General features: G+C 40.9%; 1 long non-coding RNA gene across 2 annotated transcripts; it reads right to left on the bottom strand.

Moving 5' to 3' along the window:
* Nucleotides 1–496: 496 nt before the first annotated feature.
* LOC310704058 lies at nt 497–17,838 on the bottom strand. 2 transcript variants are annotated; one of them, XR_014524536.1, is made up of 2 exons: nt 14,104–17,838; nt 497–907 (listed from the first exon to the last, which is right to left on the bottom strand). It is a non-coding gene; the product is annotated as an uncharacterized lncRNA (long non-coding RNA). The 2 variants fall into 2 exon arrangements; XR_014524537.1 differs by lacking the exon at nt 14,104–17,838 and adding an exon at nt 4,379–4,480.
* Between the last annotated feature and the right edge of the window lie 336 nt (nt 17,839–18,174).

The following is an 18,174-nucleotide window of genomic DNA, read 5'->3' on the forward strand; positions in this document are numbered from 1 at the left end:
TGAAAATTCATCAGCATTTTAGCGTGACTATTTCATAATTAACTTTTTTTTTTAACTGATGCACACATTTTCGGCAAGCGATTTCCCTGGATATCATGCAGTTTTGTATGTTATTTTCACTAACATCCATTTCTATGCACACTTTCTCCCAATATATGCATTTTTGTAAACATCACAAAATTCAGGTAAGTGTGAATTTTAAAGGATAGCCGTTTTGGTTCTCATACTGTTTCAGAACTTGCAAATTTAAAAAATTAGGCTTTTAATGCATACTGAATAAAATTCATCCTTTATCAGTGACTAAATATGTTCATATGTGTACAAAATCTGATCAATGATAATGGTTTTGAATGCCATTAAAATTGTATCATTGCAAAGACATCTCTGACAAATTTCCCATCATTTCAACTCCTACAATCTCCCCCTTATGATAATACTACACTACCCACAAGTCTTCACAGTACACCACAAACCTTGAGACCAATAACAAAAAGTATCAGTGTTAAATGTTTAATGGTTTAATTTTTCACACACACCCATAAGTAATACTTCATCTAAGGTTCAACAAACAGTTGCTATCATACCACAGGTTTCAAAATTATTTTAAATTGAGAAAAAGGCCCACATTTATCTTCTTGGATGGTGTTTTAATTACTGAGTCCATCCCACATCCCAGTGGCTGGCCTTTTGTTATTAAAAAAAGAGAAAAGAAATGGCTTAATTGTTTTCTGAAGCCCTCATGGAACCCATACATATAAAGCGCTTTTCTTTGGACTTTCAAGACCTACATTTGGAGTTGGCTCGCTACCAGCGCACTCAAGCAGATAGTCACGTAGGTAGCAACGAGGCCAACGTTGATGAAGTAATCACAGTTGACTGTCTCACTTGCGCTATCCCACAAACATGTCTGCAAACAAAACAAAAAAGAAACTGGGTGAGCGTATTGGTTTTGATTCTGAATTCATTCAGATTGGCCATAGCTGCTTTGGAAAGCAGAGAGACACCTTCACGGACTGTTGCCTACGCCTCGGCACAGCTTTGCAAGAGTCTGTTAGACAAAAACAGAGTCTGATCCAGATACCTTAATAAGCATCCCATCTGTGAGGCCATTGGGATATTTCAAACGACTTTCAACTCTCATTAGTTTAGAAGTTTCCACAGCTATGTCCTTATATTTTGTAACTTCTACAGCCAAACCTCATGGGAAAGTCTCTGAACTGGGTGTGACACTTTTACCCATGGGTCAGCCTTCAGTAATGAGGCCCCAATTGATGGGTCTTTTGCACTTTTCGGCAGTATATGTTTGTAATAACCTTTTGCATTGTGATTTCCCCCTTTTATCCTTGTAATACTCTGGCTTCTGCCATGCAAATCTCATTATTTCTAATAGGCTGCAATTAGGGTCTTCAGGCTGGTGTTCACAGACATTCAGAACTGTTCCAGCTTCAGTGGTTGCCCCCGCCATCGCCATCGCCACCCCACCCCCCATAGTTATGAAATGCATACACTTGATAAAGATTATTTCTATTACATTTTCAGTTCCTAAATTTTCAATCCCTTTAAAACTTTCTTTAAAACATCTCTAACCAATGAACTTTGTTCACAATTGATTCATGCATAGCCAGTTATACAGAGAAGCATATTGACTTAAGAAATTGTGGTTAATTTTTCATTATATGGTGAAATGTTTAATGGTATTTTGCACAAGTTGGATAAATAAAGTTACTTTCCTGTTAGATAGCCCCGAGCAAAACCACATGAAGTAAGTGAATATTTTTTAAGAGACAAATAAAGCAATGGTATAAAAGTGATTTATGGTAGTGCATTCCTAGATGTTTCTGCTCAAAACAACTGGCAATCTAGTCTCAGTTCTTGGATCATCTATGGGCAAGGTATAGGGACAATCCAGTCCTTAAAAATATTATTCATTTGATTGGGAAACAACTAATGTGGGTGGCCAACTATGTAATAGAAATCACAGAATCCTGAGAGTTGAAACTTGCATTATTCAAACTGAGTAATTGTGACATAGCAGGCTGATTTAAAAAATGGAACGGATGTAGAATGGATTGCTCAAATTAATTAGATAACTGGGGGCTGTGCTCTAACGAAACCAAGCATCAAAATCTGGGGAAGAAAGGAAAGATTACTAGCAAGCTACTCTCAGGCTGTATGCATTGATAACAAGAAAGATAACAATGTTGTCATTAAAAACTGAAAAGATAAAAGAAAGGCAAATAAAAAAATGGGGGTTTCTCAGAATCCATTTAAAATGCCTCTGAGATATCACAATGTAATTTCAGAAGGATAATTAGAAGTATGTTTGAACAAGAAAGAGAGATAGAGAGAAAGAGAGAAAGAGAGAAAGAGAGAAAGAGAGAAAGAGAGAGAGAAAGAAAGAAAGAAAGAAAGAAAGAAAGAAAGAAAGAAAGAAAGAAAGAAAGAAAGAAAGATTCCACAAGTGTTTAGTTTATTTGCCTCTTGTTTTTTAGATTTGGAAGTGTTAATTCAGAGGAGCCTAGTATAATATAACACATTATATTAAAGTGATAGTTGCACCCTGTTTCCATAATCTAAGTATCTTATAAAGATGGAGTTCCTTTATTTCCCTCATGGAAATGTGCAAGCTGTACATTTGGCAACACAAATTTGCCCATCAGGGAGATGTGCAAATTAATTCTTCATGCAGTACCAAGTTTTATGGAGAAAGCATGCCTCGGTTATAATGTGCATGTCTTAATAGTATTGGATTGAGCCCAAGCACCCAATTCTAAACTCCAAATTTTATTGGCCACTAATAAAATAGACCCAAGAAAATTCCTAAACATTGGTCCCAATCATTCCATTAACATTTTAAGTTATTTCCCCAAGAGTTTGTTATCTTTCCTCCATGGTCTTCTTCATCTAGTCCACCTGTAAACTAAAGCTTTGAATACTGCTTCTTTGAACTGCTAAATTTGGGTGTGTATGTGTGAAAAGTGGTATTATATAAAGTCTCCTGATATCAGGGTTTGCTTCTTTTTAATACCTGTGTTTGCAATTTTGGACATTTCTTCTGGCAAAATGTGTCTGGGAGACCACCATAAGTTCTTGCTTGCTGAGGTCACACATCATATTTAATTATTTGCTCTTTTAATTAGGTCTGGACCATTCAATCATTTACTGACAAGCAGCTGAACTCATGAATGGATTGCACTGAAAAGTATTGCATTTGAGATGGTGTGGTGCAAATACAGAACGCCATGATGGCTGTGGTGTCTGATCTATGATGGCAGTTTCATTCATACATGCCATGGGTAGGCAAACTAAGGCCCAGGGGCTGGATCTGGCCCAATCGCCTTCTAAATGCGGCCCGCGGATGGTCCGGGAATCAGACTGTTGTTACATGAATCGAATGTGCCCTTTTATTTAAAATGCATCTCTGGGTTATTTGTGGGGCATAGGAATTGGTTCGTTTTATTTTTTCAAAATATAGTCCAGCCCCCAACAAGGTCTGAGGGACAGTGGACCGGCTCCCTGCTGAAAACGTTTGTGGACCCGTGATTACATGCTATCACTTCATGTTGCAGACACTGGGAAAAGAATATGCGTGTAGGAACTAATTAAAAGTGGTTAGATTTCTTTTTTAAGTTTTAACTATGCAAATGCCAATGCAAATTTTTAAAATCCCAGTTTATGGTCAGTGATATTCGTGTGCCCGTTTTGTCACATTTTCTTTTAGGCTGTAATCCTAGGCACATTTACTTGAGAGTAAATCCAGTTAAACTCAATTTAGCTTACTTCTGCAGAGTAAACAAGCCTAGGAAACCCAGCCTGGTGGGCGGGGTACAAATAAATTATTATTATTATTATTAGATTGTACTATTAATGTTGTATCTATGATATTCACTCTGCCAGTGCCATTTATATAGAGTTAATCTGAGCACTTTTAACATTCAATTTTGAAGCGTTTGCATCTTATCTGAACACACATCCAGAAGCCTTTGAATACTGATTATATTTTTAGATTGCAAATAATATAGAAGCTATTAAATGCTATTAGTCTGATCCCACTCACATCTTGGCTTGCTCAAGATTTCACATTAAACCCATTAAACCCAGTTAAGCAATATTTCAAGCAGGGAGAGGCGGGGGAACTGGAAGGCAAAAGTAAGGACTGAATGTCAGTGTCATGGGAAACATAAAACGTTCCAGCTTCCCCATGTCTGAAAAAAAGGCCTCTTTCCCTCATATAACACCGGTATCTGCCATTATTCATTATTTATGTGAGCAGATCAGGAAGCCAAATTTCTCAACACTCTTTGTACAAAGATATATATCTATGGATATAAAGTTCTTTGTCTCTTTCACCAAAATTCTGCCAGATGCCTGAGCTTACCCCAAATCCCAGCCAGTTTCTTTGTACAGTCTGTTCAGCACCAGTTGAAACGCCCCCCTTCTGCGGCCTCCTGCCTTTCTCATTGAATCATTCATCATCCTGTTTCTCAGAACTGCTTCTGTGTGAATGGCTGAGAATGCAGCCTCTCAGGCAGAGGGGTCTCGAAAAAATTCTACTCAACCTCTGGGTGCCAAGGGGGGGGGGAGAAAGAAAGAAAGAAAGAAAGAAAGAAAGAAAGAAAGAAAGAAAGAAAGAAAGAAAGAAAGAATTCCCTCAATTATCTATCCCCTTTCTTTTATATTAAAAATATTATTTTACTCTATCTTCAATATATAATTTATTTTGCTTAGCATCTTTAAAATCTTCCAGTGAGGTGGGGAGTGGGAAATGGAGACACAGTTCACAGATTCCTAATAACAAGAAGGGGGTGATCCTCTTCAAATAGTGTGGTTAGGTCTACATCTGCACCTTTAAATGCTCCAAACTGTGCTACCACATGTTGTAACTGAGATGGTGATTAATGCTTTCCCTACAGATATACATAAGATACTGCGCAGCAATGATCCACATATGACCCTGAAAGCGTGTCAAAATGTGCACTGATGACATGCATGGCAGTGACATGGTCATCATGTGCTCATTGGTTTACTCTGCCCCTCTTTGACCTAAAAAAACAACAACTAGGTTCCTTATAAAGTAACTCAATAAACTACAAAAACAGTTATGCAAGTGGAAAGCCAGCAAGGCTCTGAGAGTGTTTTGCGCTGTCTGTCACATGCCTATTGGACAGAAGTTGTGGGTGTATCTTTGGTGCAATGAGTTCCTGGCTTTCCGGGAACAAGTTTGTTCTCTTGAGGCCAAGGTGGCTGACCTGGAAAAGCTGAGAAAGGCAGAGAGGTTAGCAGATGAGGGCTCAGGGAATGTTATAGCTGTGTCCCAGTCCCAACATGATAGCTCCCAGACAATAATCTTAACTACAGCTAGCATTGTACACTTATGGCATACGTTTTCATTGGGTAGAGTTCACTTCATGAGGTGCATGAAAAATGTTTTGGTCTGTATTGTACCCAAATACAGATTTAAGATGTACGCTTTCATGGAGGAGGTTCCACTTCATCAAAAGATATGGCAACTGACAAGTGAATTGCCACAGAAGCTAACATTGGATACCACCCAAAGCTTTCTGGTGAGCAGGAGACTCCACCTACTAATTGAGAAAATTTTCAAGCACTTGTGGAAACTTTTTATGTGTCAGCTTAATGGACCTTAAACTAGATGTTGCAGTTGTGAATATCTTGGTTTTAAAGCCAGTAACCAAGCGGCTGAGCTGAATGGAATGTTTGCATTCATACTTTTGTTCCATTGTTTAAACAGGATAAATGGATTTCAGTTTTGCCAAATATTTTACACTGTATAAATCACTCTAAGCCATGGAAGATTTTGCTGAAAGAATTAATTTCTGCATGACAACACTTGTCAACACTTTCCCATTGATTTTTTTTTTAAAGAAGGCACTTAAGACTGCTCTTGTGGGAGAGGTTATGATGTAGTTTATGAAGTGAAGAAAAACTGAGTTTCCTACAAACCTATGTGTAGCTTAATTTGTGGGTAAGATGGCTTAAGAGAGGTCTCCTCCACTTCCCTACCTGCTTATCTATCCATATGACAGTAGGTTGCTACCTTGACAGTAGGTTGCTATCTATTTATCTATCTGTCTATCATCTATCTATCTATCAATCATCTATCATCTATCTATCTATCTATCTATCTATCTATCTATCTATCTATCTATCTATCATCTATCTATCTATCTATCTATCTATCTATCTATCTATCTATCATCTATCTATCTATCATCTATCTATCTATATCTCTATCTGTGGTTTCTTAGTCCTTCTGGTTATTTTTCAAATAACCTCTTAACTTACTTCACTCTGATTTGTTCACATGCTAAGAGGGTGAACAAGAGGTTGAAAAGGGTTGAAAAACAATAATCAACTGTAAGGCCAGACACTCGCTCATCTTAATTAACTTCTCTTTTGCCTTGAGACAGGGAATCATAAGACAACAAGAAGATTGCTATCTCTGATGCCTTAAAGTAAGTCGCATTTTCATAAAGACACACATAGTGATTTGCAAAAATATCTGAGGCAGTGGGGCATATAGCGCAAATCTGCTCCTGGGGGTTGGGAGACCTTCCTGTGTCAGAGACTGCAAGGGGAAAGCGAGGAAGAGGAAGTCTTATTGTGTGCATGCAATATTGGGTTTTATTTATTTATGTAAGAAATATATGCCCTTCTTTTCAGTTTCCATCTCAAAGCAGCTTACAGAAAAAAATACAGCACACAACAGACAAGATTTAAAAGGTAGAATGAAACATGAGAACCACATTCACAATGCAAAGGCCACCTGAAATAAAACTGAAACTTATCAAGGATGGTGCCTGCCTCATTTCTAATGGGATGGGGCAGGAGATGACCAGGGGTGTGGTCTGTGTGCAAGCAGGCCTGCAGAAAAGGAGGAGGAGGCATGGACATTGGAATGAAGATGAAAGCCTGCAGAGTAGACGAGAGAAATACCTTGATAAATGAGGTTGCAAAGGGGCAAAGGGAGCTTAGTCGTTGCATGGGCTCTGGTGGAGGCAGAGGGTTGGCAAGCAGTGAGCAGAGGTGCAGCCCCAAGTAAACAATAGTAATTCAAACAGGCACCACCAACGGCTTCATGCTAGAGAACAGAAACCACAGATTTTAAAGATATTTGTATCAAAAGCTGAATTAGAAACAGATTTCTGCCACTTTCAGGCTTTATTTTCGGTTGTGTAAAACCATTAAATTCAGTTAAATGATCATGTCCAGGCTATTAATTTACCTTCTAATAAAGGAATATTTATAAAGAATCATTACGTCAAATCAAACGGATATTCAGCTTCATCAGTTCAATCGATAGGAGCCAAATCACAGCTACAGTAGTTCTGGAGGGAAGGGAAGAAAGAAACCCACAGGTGTGGGCTAAAGTCATTAAAATAACTTTGCCTGAACCACTGTGCCAGAGCTTCATAAATCTCGTAACATGGAATATAATCAGAATGAAGGAGGTATGCTATTATGGGATAGATATTTTATAGTGGAATCCCATGTATGTCTATTCAGAATGAAGTATGCCCCACTGTATTCAATGGGATTCATTCCAAGGTGTCTGTGTGGGATTGTGGCCAGCAGCAGAGAGTGTAGTGGGGCCCTGCGGCTCACCTGACCTCCAGTTGGTTGTGTCACTGCTGCTTACTGGGAGGCAGAGGGGTGGGACAAATGCACCAGTGGGAGGGCCAGATTGGCCCCACCAGTGCCTCTTCTCCATGCTGTACTCACCACCACCTCACCCCTCCACCTCTTTCTTCAGGTAAGCAGCAGTGGCATGGCTGCCCAGAGTTCAGGTGAGCAATGGCAGTCCATCATGCCATCTGCTACTTATTGCAGCATTGAAGATCTATTTTATATATAGTGTAAGGACATACAAGAAGATAGCACTTAACTTAGCAAGTTTATTGTGTGTCTATATTCTACATATAGCACCTATCATCAGTACCATATATGCTTTATCATTTCCGTGATGCTAGTTTAGCTTTCAGAACTAGTATGTTCTAGGAAAGAAATCAAATTGTTTCAAGTGAATGCCTCTAGCTACATTAGAAAATCATTTACTTTCACACCTTTCATTTCTCCACTTTGAAAAGCAAGGAGTGAATTTGTGACTCTTAGGCTTTCTTGGGTAATTCCAGTTCTCAGCTGTCAATCAGCATTAAAGCCAAAAAATATCTCAGTTGTCAATGGAAGAATCATGTAGGTTTTGGACAGCCCCATAGGTCAGCCATAGCCCAGAGCTCTGTTTAGGCATTCCTTTTTGTGAGAGGGTGGGGTTGCAGATGGGGATGGAGGGAATCAGGGTGCACCCACTGTGCCTTATATGCCCATAGGTACATAGGTCTAAACCACAGAGCCTAGGGCTTGCCGATCAGAAGGTCGGCAGTTCAAATCCCTGTGACGGGGTGAGCTCCCGTTGCTCGGTCCCTGTTCCTGCCAACCTAGCAGTTCAAAAGCACATCAAAGTGCAAGTAGATAAATAGGTACCACTCCGGTGGGAAGGTAAACAGTGTTTCCGTGCGCTGCTCCGGTTTGCCAGAAGCGGCTTAGTCATGCTGGCCACATGACCCAGAAGCTGTACGCCGGCTCCTTTGGCCAGCAAGGTGAGATGAGCACTGCAACCCCAGAGTCATTTGCAACTGGACCTAACGGTCAGGGGTCCCTTTACCTTTACATCAATATACCCAATGCACATACCCAACTATGCATAGGCTCTCATTATTCATCCTATTTAAAAAATGAAGGCTGCAGATTAAGCATAGGAGTCAACAGGTGCTTGGTTGTCTATGTATAGGCACAATGCACCCAGGACCCACCCTTAAAAACATTGAGGTCAAGGGCATGACCGCTGGGCATAAGCTAGTGTGCACCTGTGCTTTGTATACATGTGAGGGCTCATGTGATTTGCATGTATTAAGGTAACTTATACATGGTAACTAAATCAGGTAGAAAAGCTGTGAAAGACTTGTGCTCAATGGTGGTTCTCATAGTCACCTGAATTTTTTTTTCTAAGCATAACACTTTATTTTTCCTTCATTTGGGATGCCTGCCCCACATTTATTTTATTTATTTTTTTAAAGCTGAACAACATTAATTAAGAATAAATGAATGGTATTATGTAGAACACAGCTATAGGCATCTTTATTTGCTCTCATTTTCATCAAGAGTCTCTCACACAAAGGTTAGCAACTCCCCTTTATTCCTTTTTATTTTGTAAAAGGGTAAATGTAGTTAACTGGGGGAAATCATACACCAGGGCCCACTGCTTTCCTCCTTCAAATTGGGCCAGTTCTTCTGCCCGCCTTGCCGTGGACTATGGAAACCAAGGAATCCAGCTTTTGCTGCCAAAAGTTTAGACTGACTCTATAAAAAGGTTCCGTCTTGCCAAATTCAGAGAACACAAAGGGCTGTCTTGGTTCACATGGAAGCAGGTAGGTGCCACAGATCCTATGCCGATAAGCAAAGCAGATAAGCTGTTGTTTACGACCAGTTGCCAGGCTTTTAAAAAACAGGAGATAGGACTAATTTAGGGATGGAATTTTCTGAATACCTTGATGCCTTGCTTATCAATATCCTTGATCTTAATGAGTAGCATTTTTTAAAAAAACCAATTAACCAGCACATAAATAAATGTAACAAGTATAAAAATACTTACAGATCAATACTTATACACCCATGCTGCAGCAATACACAACCAAATGGACTTGACTCTTGTGTATGTACATATGATACATATAATAGACAAATGTTTAGTGTAGAATTTTGCACATAATTACTCAGGTGCTTTTTTAAAAAGGGGGCAATCCACAGGGGGTTCAGACATAAGCAGGCACATAGTGCAAGATGCAGTTTGATGTGGAAAAGGTCAGTTCCATTGTAATGGCCAAATTCTGTTTAAACTCTTCTTCAACCCTAGACTAATAATACCGGTCCCCCCTCCCTTTTGCTCAATTATTCAGCAAGCATTCCACTTTTTTTGTGTCTCTTACTAGTTATGGTCAGTGTCTCTGTATCTTTCTTTCAACCTTTCATGGCTTCCTGCTTAAACCACAGCTTCTGAAGCACACTACCTTTGTACAATTGGAGGGTGGCTGCTAATCTCTTTATTTTTATTAGCCTTTACCAGCATTATTCACAACCTGCGTGCAACGTATGATGGTCTGATGATATCGGCTTCATCTAACTCCAGGCAAATTCAAGCCACAGCAGGTATATCTCAAGATGAAGATAAATTACTTCAATGAACTTTGCTTCAAGGTATTTCTTTCTTTTCTTTTTCTTTTTTTCTTTCACAGATCCTAGCTGGTTAGACAATGTTTGTTCCACTATACTTATGTAATTACAGCTATTGCTTGCAGATCCTACATATGTTCCTCTGTGTGTGCACTGTTTTCAAGCTCACATGCAATTCACATGCAATCGTGCCTCAAAGAGTGAACAAGCAATCCAGGTTGCAGAATGAGTTGCAGTAGGTGTGGCAAACAAGACTGTGGTGCTCCCTCTTTCCACAAAAACCCTTCCTACAAGTGAGGTTTGTTTTGGCCCAGGCATAGGCAAACTCGGCCCTCCAGATGTTTGGGGACTACAATTCCCATCATCCCTGACCACTGGTCTTGTTAGCTAGGGATCATGGGATTTGTAGTCCCAAAACATCTGGAGGGCGGAGTTTGCCTGTGCCTGTTTTGGCCCCTTGTTAGTTCAGCTTCCTTGCCTGTTTTCCCCAGCAACATGGTCAATCCTAGACTTAGGCTATTTTTTAAATGAGGGGCTCCTAGCACTACCTGATCTACATGTAGAATTGCAATTGGCTTTCTACCCTGTTGCATTCCCACCCCCACCCCTATATGTACATCCTGCAATGTTCTGCCCACACCAGTAGGCATGGCATAGCTGCTGTGGGTGGGAACATTTGCAGCTCAGCAGACATTCACTAAAATGCGGTGAGTGCCATTTTATCACAGTGTTTCTAATTTTGTTTTTGAATTTCTCTGAAACATTTTTTCTTGGTTGTTTAAATGAAAGAAAGATATAACACTATAATGCTATAATGCTGTTGTGCTTTCCCCCCCAGCTGGAACTCACCACAACTCAGTTCTGGCACCTCTCAGGTAGGTGCTATTGCCAAGGGGGGTGTACATGGTGAGTTCCAGCACTTCTTTTCCTAGAAAAATAGCTCTGGCTGTAATATTATGCTATAATAAGGCTATGACAGATTGATGTTATAAAACTGTTTCTCCCTAGTGTGTGTGTGTGTGTGTGTGTGTGTGTGTGTGTGTGTGATAGATAGATAGATAGATAGATGAGAGAGAGAGAGAGAGAGAGAGAGAGAGAGAGATGATAGATAGATAGATGATAGATAGATAGATAGATGATAGATGATAGATGATAGATAGATATAGATAGATATAGATAGATAGATAGATAGATAGATAGATAGATAGATAGATAGATAGATAGATAGATGAGAGAGAGAGAGAGAGAGAGAGAGAGAGAGAGAGATGATAGATAGATAGAGTTATATATGGTAGATATAGAGATATATATTGAAAAGCATTTTAGCAATAATTAAAAGATGTCACCCATCACAAACTTTAGAATGAACACATGCTGAACCATGTCAAAGCAATCTGTGCTTTGATAATATGTCTGGGCTGATAATATGTGGTATGTTAAAGGGTGATCATAAGGAGGGAAGTTTCACTCCACAGCAGGGTGGTGGAAAAGCCAATGAAACTTTTAGGCACTGCTGCCCCATATTGTAGCACACAGTTCCAGATCTTCAAGCTGGAGGCCTCCTATTGACACTGTATGGTTGTTGGGACACATGAGGGGACCCAGTCGTATGTATTTAGTTTGCTTTCTGCAAGCTGTATATTGTGGAATAATTAATCAGAATGAATCCCACAGTTCTCTTACGTAATAATGTAATCCAAAAGCAATTATATAATGCTTTAATGAAACAAATCTCCCAAATCTGCTAAATTTGCAGTGGAGCCATAATTTCAGTTTTGAAAACCTTGGTTCTAGTTTAAATAGTTTTGTAGGCAGCAGGGCGAAGGTTTAACAAATAGTTAAAATTCTTAAGGGTCAATGAATGAATAAGTTGCTCTTAGCTCATATTTTCTGCTCATGTGGTATTGAGTTATTATCGTCAAGGTATGCTCTGCTGGGGCAATTAACACCATTTACCTTCTCCTCAGCCCCTTTTCTCCCCCTACTGCAGTTAATTGCTTGACTGCCCAACTGCTCTTTAAGTAGCAAGTGCTTCTCCTTCTTTAAACGTTAGTTTCATTTCCCCCTCTCTGAGCTTCTCTGGGATGCTGCTTTATGCATTTCTGTTGCAATAGCAAATTTGGGGGGTGACCGACAGGTGACTGTGTGATTTTTTAAAAAGCCTAATAGTTGAAATGCATAATTGTCTCTCATTCCAGTGACTAACTTTCCAAATGAGAGCCACACACACAAATGAGAACTATCACAGAGATGGGACATACATTTTCCCTTCACAGATTTCAGTAGCTTAAGAGAGGAGGCATCTGAAATTGGATGACTGTAGGAATTTCCTTTATGGCCACTAAGTATTTATGCATATTTGTAAAATGCAGGCTGTGTTTACTAGTCAATATATATTAACAATACAGCACCAAGCATTTTTAATCATAGAATTATCCAGTATTTCAATATTCCCATTCATGTTCCCGAGATAAAGTTGGCAACAGAGGAAAGGGGATGTTTGCAATGTATAATTTTTTCATAATAATGTGAAGGCATAGCAGACCCTTTTGTAGACCCACCAGGTTCAATCCCTGGCATCTCCCTGGAAAACTATTGCCAGTCCATGTTGGCAGTGCTGAACTAGAGAGACCTATAAGCCTGACTCTCTGTAAGGCAGCTTCCTATGTTATTAGGCCCTTGTTGGTTTTTAGACATCTTTTAAATATCTCTCTTGTTTCAGTGGACTTTTAGTGTGCACTTTTAAATTTGATGCTTTTAAAGATTTTCTGTCTGAGGCTTTGAAATGTTAAGATTTTATTTGACTTTTTTGCTGCTGTCAGTTTGCATGTTTTGGTTTTAAATTCTTTTACTGTAGTATCAATAGTGTATACAGTGGTACCTCGGGTTACATACGCTTCAGGTTACATACGCTTCAGGTTACAGACTCCGCTAACCCAGAAATAGTGCTTCAGGTTAAGAACTTTGCTTCAGGATAAGAACAGAAATCGGGCTCCGGCAGCGCGGCGGCAGCAGGAGGCCCCATTAGCTAATTTGGTGCTTCAGCTTAAGAACGGACCTCCAGAATGAATTAAGTACTTAACCCGAGGTACCACTGTATATGCTTTTTAATTCTGCACGCCTCTTTGTTTAGTTTTTCAGAAGAGGAAGAGGAAGAAGGTGTATCAACGTATATGAATTTAAGCTCGTGAAAACCACTGTGATCCTGAAACTTTATATTGAAAATTAAGCATTACAATATGCTACGGAGGGATGTGAAAGTACAGCCAGGTGAGCTGCCTTTTCTGCTTGCAGTCCCAGGATAATAGTACCATTCTGTATTATTACACCATTACTGTTGGGAATATATTGTCCCTAGGGCACATGTGCCAGCAGTGCGCAGGCCTCAAGAGTGGACTGTAAATCATGCCACTTTCTTCTGAGAGCTCACAAGATGTTCCTCCTTCCCACTCACTGCAAGTCTCACTGGAGCATCCTGTTCCTTAAGACCCTCTAGTGGCAGGTGCTTACAGACTTCCCTGTAACTGCAGCGACACGTCTCTGTCTAGAATGATCACCTTGGGGAACTGTCTCTCATTTACTTTATGAGATTATTCCTGTCATCTTTATTAGGGGAAGTGGTGAATCTCCTGTGTTAATTACATTTGGGTGCCCCCAGGGGCCTGGCTTCAACGGGGACGGCTTTCTAAGGAATGTAGGAAGTTTAGAATTCGCTCCATCCTTCATCAAAATCCTCCATCCTTCTGATCAGTTATCTTGCCGATTCTTGAACGCATTCGATCATCTTGTTAATTAATACCTCTACGGTGTGATATTCCACTGTCCCCCAGGACTGGGAAAGACCCTTTAGCTCACCTGTATGCTAGATGAGTTTGATCCAAGGTATGACAAGCTTCACCAAGCTGTGCTTCAGCTTACACAAGTTGAGGGATATGCCTCTTGCCCCCAGGTCAGAGCTCCTGGTCTTCACCCACAGTGTGACTGGCAGAAATCCAAAATGTGGAACGAGCTGAAGAAGAAGAAGCAGCAAGATTCATCTACCTTCAAAACTTTTGTTTCAGTTGTCATTACTATTTTTTATTGCAAGAGATATTTGGCTTGTTGGTTGTATATTCAAAAATACATAATAAAAATCAAGATGTTTAACATTTTATAGATGATGTTTATTACTTTGAGTTATAATGAATTAAAAACTAAGACTAGTGTCAGTCACAAAATGGCCACTGAGTATGACTGGACAAGTTACTGTAGTTATATGTAGTTCCTGTATTTACATGAAAACCAATAAAAATTATTGGGCAGGGGTGGGGACAAAATGGCCACTGTGAGGTGTGTGGTGTAGCACACAGTGTGTGCCGTGGCGGGGGGTGTGTGGCATAGCACAAAATGAGAGAGAAGAGAGTCATCACTACTTGCTCCCATGCTTACCTCATGCTTACCATGGGAAAACTGTGGTATATCGTACTGGTCCTGTTTGTGGCATTTATACAATATTGATTTTCTTCACATGCCTGCTGGATCCTCTTGTAGTCTAATAGCAAAAGGGGGCATTCCCCAGTACCAGGAAAATATACAAGGTGGCCAACTGCATTCTGTCTTGCACACGCTCACACATGCACACAGGTTTGTCTCTCTCCCTCTCACATACAAACTTCATATTTGCAAATATATGTCTCTCTCTCCTGGCCCCTGGTGCATCTTTCCCTCACTGTCACACAGATGCATACATGCCTCACGCCTCTCTAACACAAAAACACCACACATACAGTGGTACCTCAGGATACATACGCTTCAGGTTACAGACTCCGCTAACCCAGAAATATTACCTCGGGTTAAGAACTTTGCTTCAGGATGAGAACAGAAATCATGCTCCCGCGGCGCAGCAGCAGCAGGAGGCCCCATTAGCTAAAGTGGTGCTTCAGGTTAAGAACAGACCTCCAGAATGAATTAAGTTCTTAACCCGAGGTACCACTGTTCATACATCCCTCTCTGTCCAAGTGCACGTCCCCCCTCCCTCACTGACCTAACATACATACAGCCTTTTCTCTCACATGCACAGAAAACGTAGATCACTTCCTCCTTCCTTCACACACACCCTGCAAATACATCTCTCCTCTCTCACACAAATCCGCTCCACTTCCCAGTGGGGAGGAGTTGCGGTGGACCGCGTGGCCACACACTCCCCACCGGGGGCGGGGGACTTTGTCCCCCGTTGCCTGGGGGATCCCGGCCACGTCAGAGCCCGGCCAGCCAATCCGCTGGCCGGGGCCGTTTAAATGAAGGAGCGAGCCAGAGGATTTCCTCTTTGGCTTGCTTCCTCAATCACCCGCCCTCCCTCATTATTTTGCAGGTTAGGCAATGGCCTTGCTATGGACTTCGGTTGGTCACCTTGGTTGTCTGGGGGCCTGGTAGGAATTTTTCCACTTGGCAAATTGGCACTGGCCACTTGGTTTTCGCCTACCTTGTAGCAATCGTCACAACTTTGTTAGGGTTGCGGTTAGGCATTGTTTGACCTTGTATGGGGGAGGGGAGGTGTGGCCATCACCTGCCCCTCCATGCTTAAGGGTATTCCGTTAAAGGAATCCGGGAGTGTTGATCTAGTCTGAAGCCCGGCTGGGGGCTAGGGCCTTGAAACGACCCCGACGGGAACACCAGGGGGAGCTTGAGTTCATTCCTCCTTCCTTCACACACACCCTGCAAATACATCTCTCCTCTCTCACACAAATCACACATGCATAGTTTCTCTCTCTCTCTCTCTCTCTCTCTCTCTCTCACACACACACACACACACACACACCTTGAGCTCACATCCCCATCCAGAATATTTCCTCCCTGGAGCAAAGGAGCCACCCACCACCAGCTTCACATTGCTGACAAACAATGGTAGCCTGAATGCACAGGGATACCTCTAGGGTTGCCATACTTCCCCGGGGAATCCCGCCTTTGAAATCCTGGTAATGTCTGGGAAGATCTGGACATATGGCAGCCCTACTCTTCCCTCCCTACTAGCTTTTGGGGACAAAGCTATTTGCCTCTGGTGGCCTGAACAAAGGAGCTGGTATTCTGTTCTGGAGCATCCCACTAGAAAAACCCCCACACATTTGCCATTTACTATCATTGTTAATTTGCTTTTGGGTATTCATATAACACCCGTGTTATAACTGCAGTATCATCTGAGGCTGGGAGCCATGGATACAAGACAGAAATGGCAGATGAAAAGGGGGGCGGGGGGGAGTCTACTTTGTTATATATTGGAATAACAGCATTTTAAAAGTTCATCTGCTTTTAACTTGATGCAAAAATGACCACTCCCAGAGGCCTTTTAATTTTTACTACTTTTCAGAAACTGTGATAAAGGAGGTGGCTTCCCAAATTTGGGGTTAAAGCTTATCAGCTGTTGGGTTTCGTGACTTCAGTCTTGGTTATTCTCAAGCATCACTCGGAAGATTCGTGATGGAACTAGGAATAAAATCCAGACCTTTGTGTATCATTCAGTCTCCCGTGTCTGCTGAAATGGAAAAAGAAGTGGCAATATGCTCCTTCCCACAAGGGGATCCATTTCCCCCGAATACATTAAGACAAGATGGCTCGCCTAGTGATTTGTTAATAGGGTTGCCAAATTTCAAAAAGTAAAATTCCTCCCCTCAATATGGTGATTTTTAAGCCATACACCCAGGTTTTCCCTGACATTTTGCCGATTCGGCATTTTTGCCCTCGTCATTTTTACACACAAACACCAGGACATGTCAGGAATATGGCAAGCCTATTGTTACATACCTTTAGGCACCAGGCACAAAACATATATTTTCCCCAGGCCTATGGCTTTCCAAACTGGGTGTGTTTTTGTTTGTTATTATGGTATGCATTTTAGTGCTTTTATATTGTAAACCATCCTGCGATTGTCGGATGAAGGGCAGTATAGAAATGTAATAAATAATAATAAATAATATTAATAAGACGACTCTGGGCAGCGCATGGCAGGATCCCTTTGTTGTTTCTCTGTGAAAAATCCTAGCAAAGTAATTTGCAATACAACAGTACTGCAGTGCAACAAAATCCTGTGGTGCAATTTTTTGCACCCAGCGATTTAGGCGTTGCTTTGTTCCATCTGCCTTTTAGGACACTGGAGAGGAGAGTAATGAATAGCGTGAGCCACTTGGTTATTAGCTCTCCCTCCCTCCTCCCTTCTGCCTTTCATTATGGTAACTTTACATGCACTTTTAATTTGTGTGCAGACAGGTACAAAAGCATAACCGGATATACCTGTTATTTGCCAATGACCTGAGAGAGTTTAGTTTATGTTAAGCCTGGGGTTATGTCAGAGTTTGCACGCAATTCCCCAATAGATTTGCTGCAGGCAATTAGTGGATAGTGGTGTTGGAAGGGGGAGGAAGGCTTTAAAGTGACAGAACTTTATTTCATTCTCCTTTAGTCTTTTCAAGCACGCAACCAACTTACTTTTATTCCGCACGCAGGCAAAGTTACACATTCTGCTCAGGAAAAGATATGTATAATTTAAACCATATTAAGTTAGGAAAGAATTTGTTGCAATTTGTTAACAATCCCTGCAGCAGCTAACCTTGTGAGTGCTTTTCTTTCTCTCTCTTTTTTTTTAAAAAAAATGACTGTTATAAAAGCCAGGCTCCTAATAGCACAGAGACTATGGGATGGCAACGTGCTGTGCTTTGTTAATGCAGGATCATGTGTTGCTTTCTCTGTGTGATTTGGTCAGGCACACAATCTTAAAGCCCAGTTCTGTGTGTGTTTTACTCAGAAATAAATCTCACAGAGGTCAGTTTTACTTCTCACACTGGACATGTGCAGCCTCTACAATGAATTTCAGGAAATCCTGCTCAAGGATGAAAAAAATGCGTAACTCAAATGCACGCAGTGCATGTTAATTCAAATATACTTTATTTATATCAG

The sequence above is a fragment of the Podarcis liolepis genome, assembly GCF_965112155.1.
Source record: "Podarcis liolepis genome assembly, chromosome: 3".
In the NCBI taxonomy this organism is placed as follows: domain Eukaryota; kingdom Metazoa; phylum Chordata; class Lepidosauria; order Squamata; family Lacertidae; genus Podarcis; species Podarcis liolepis.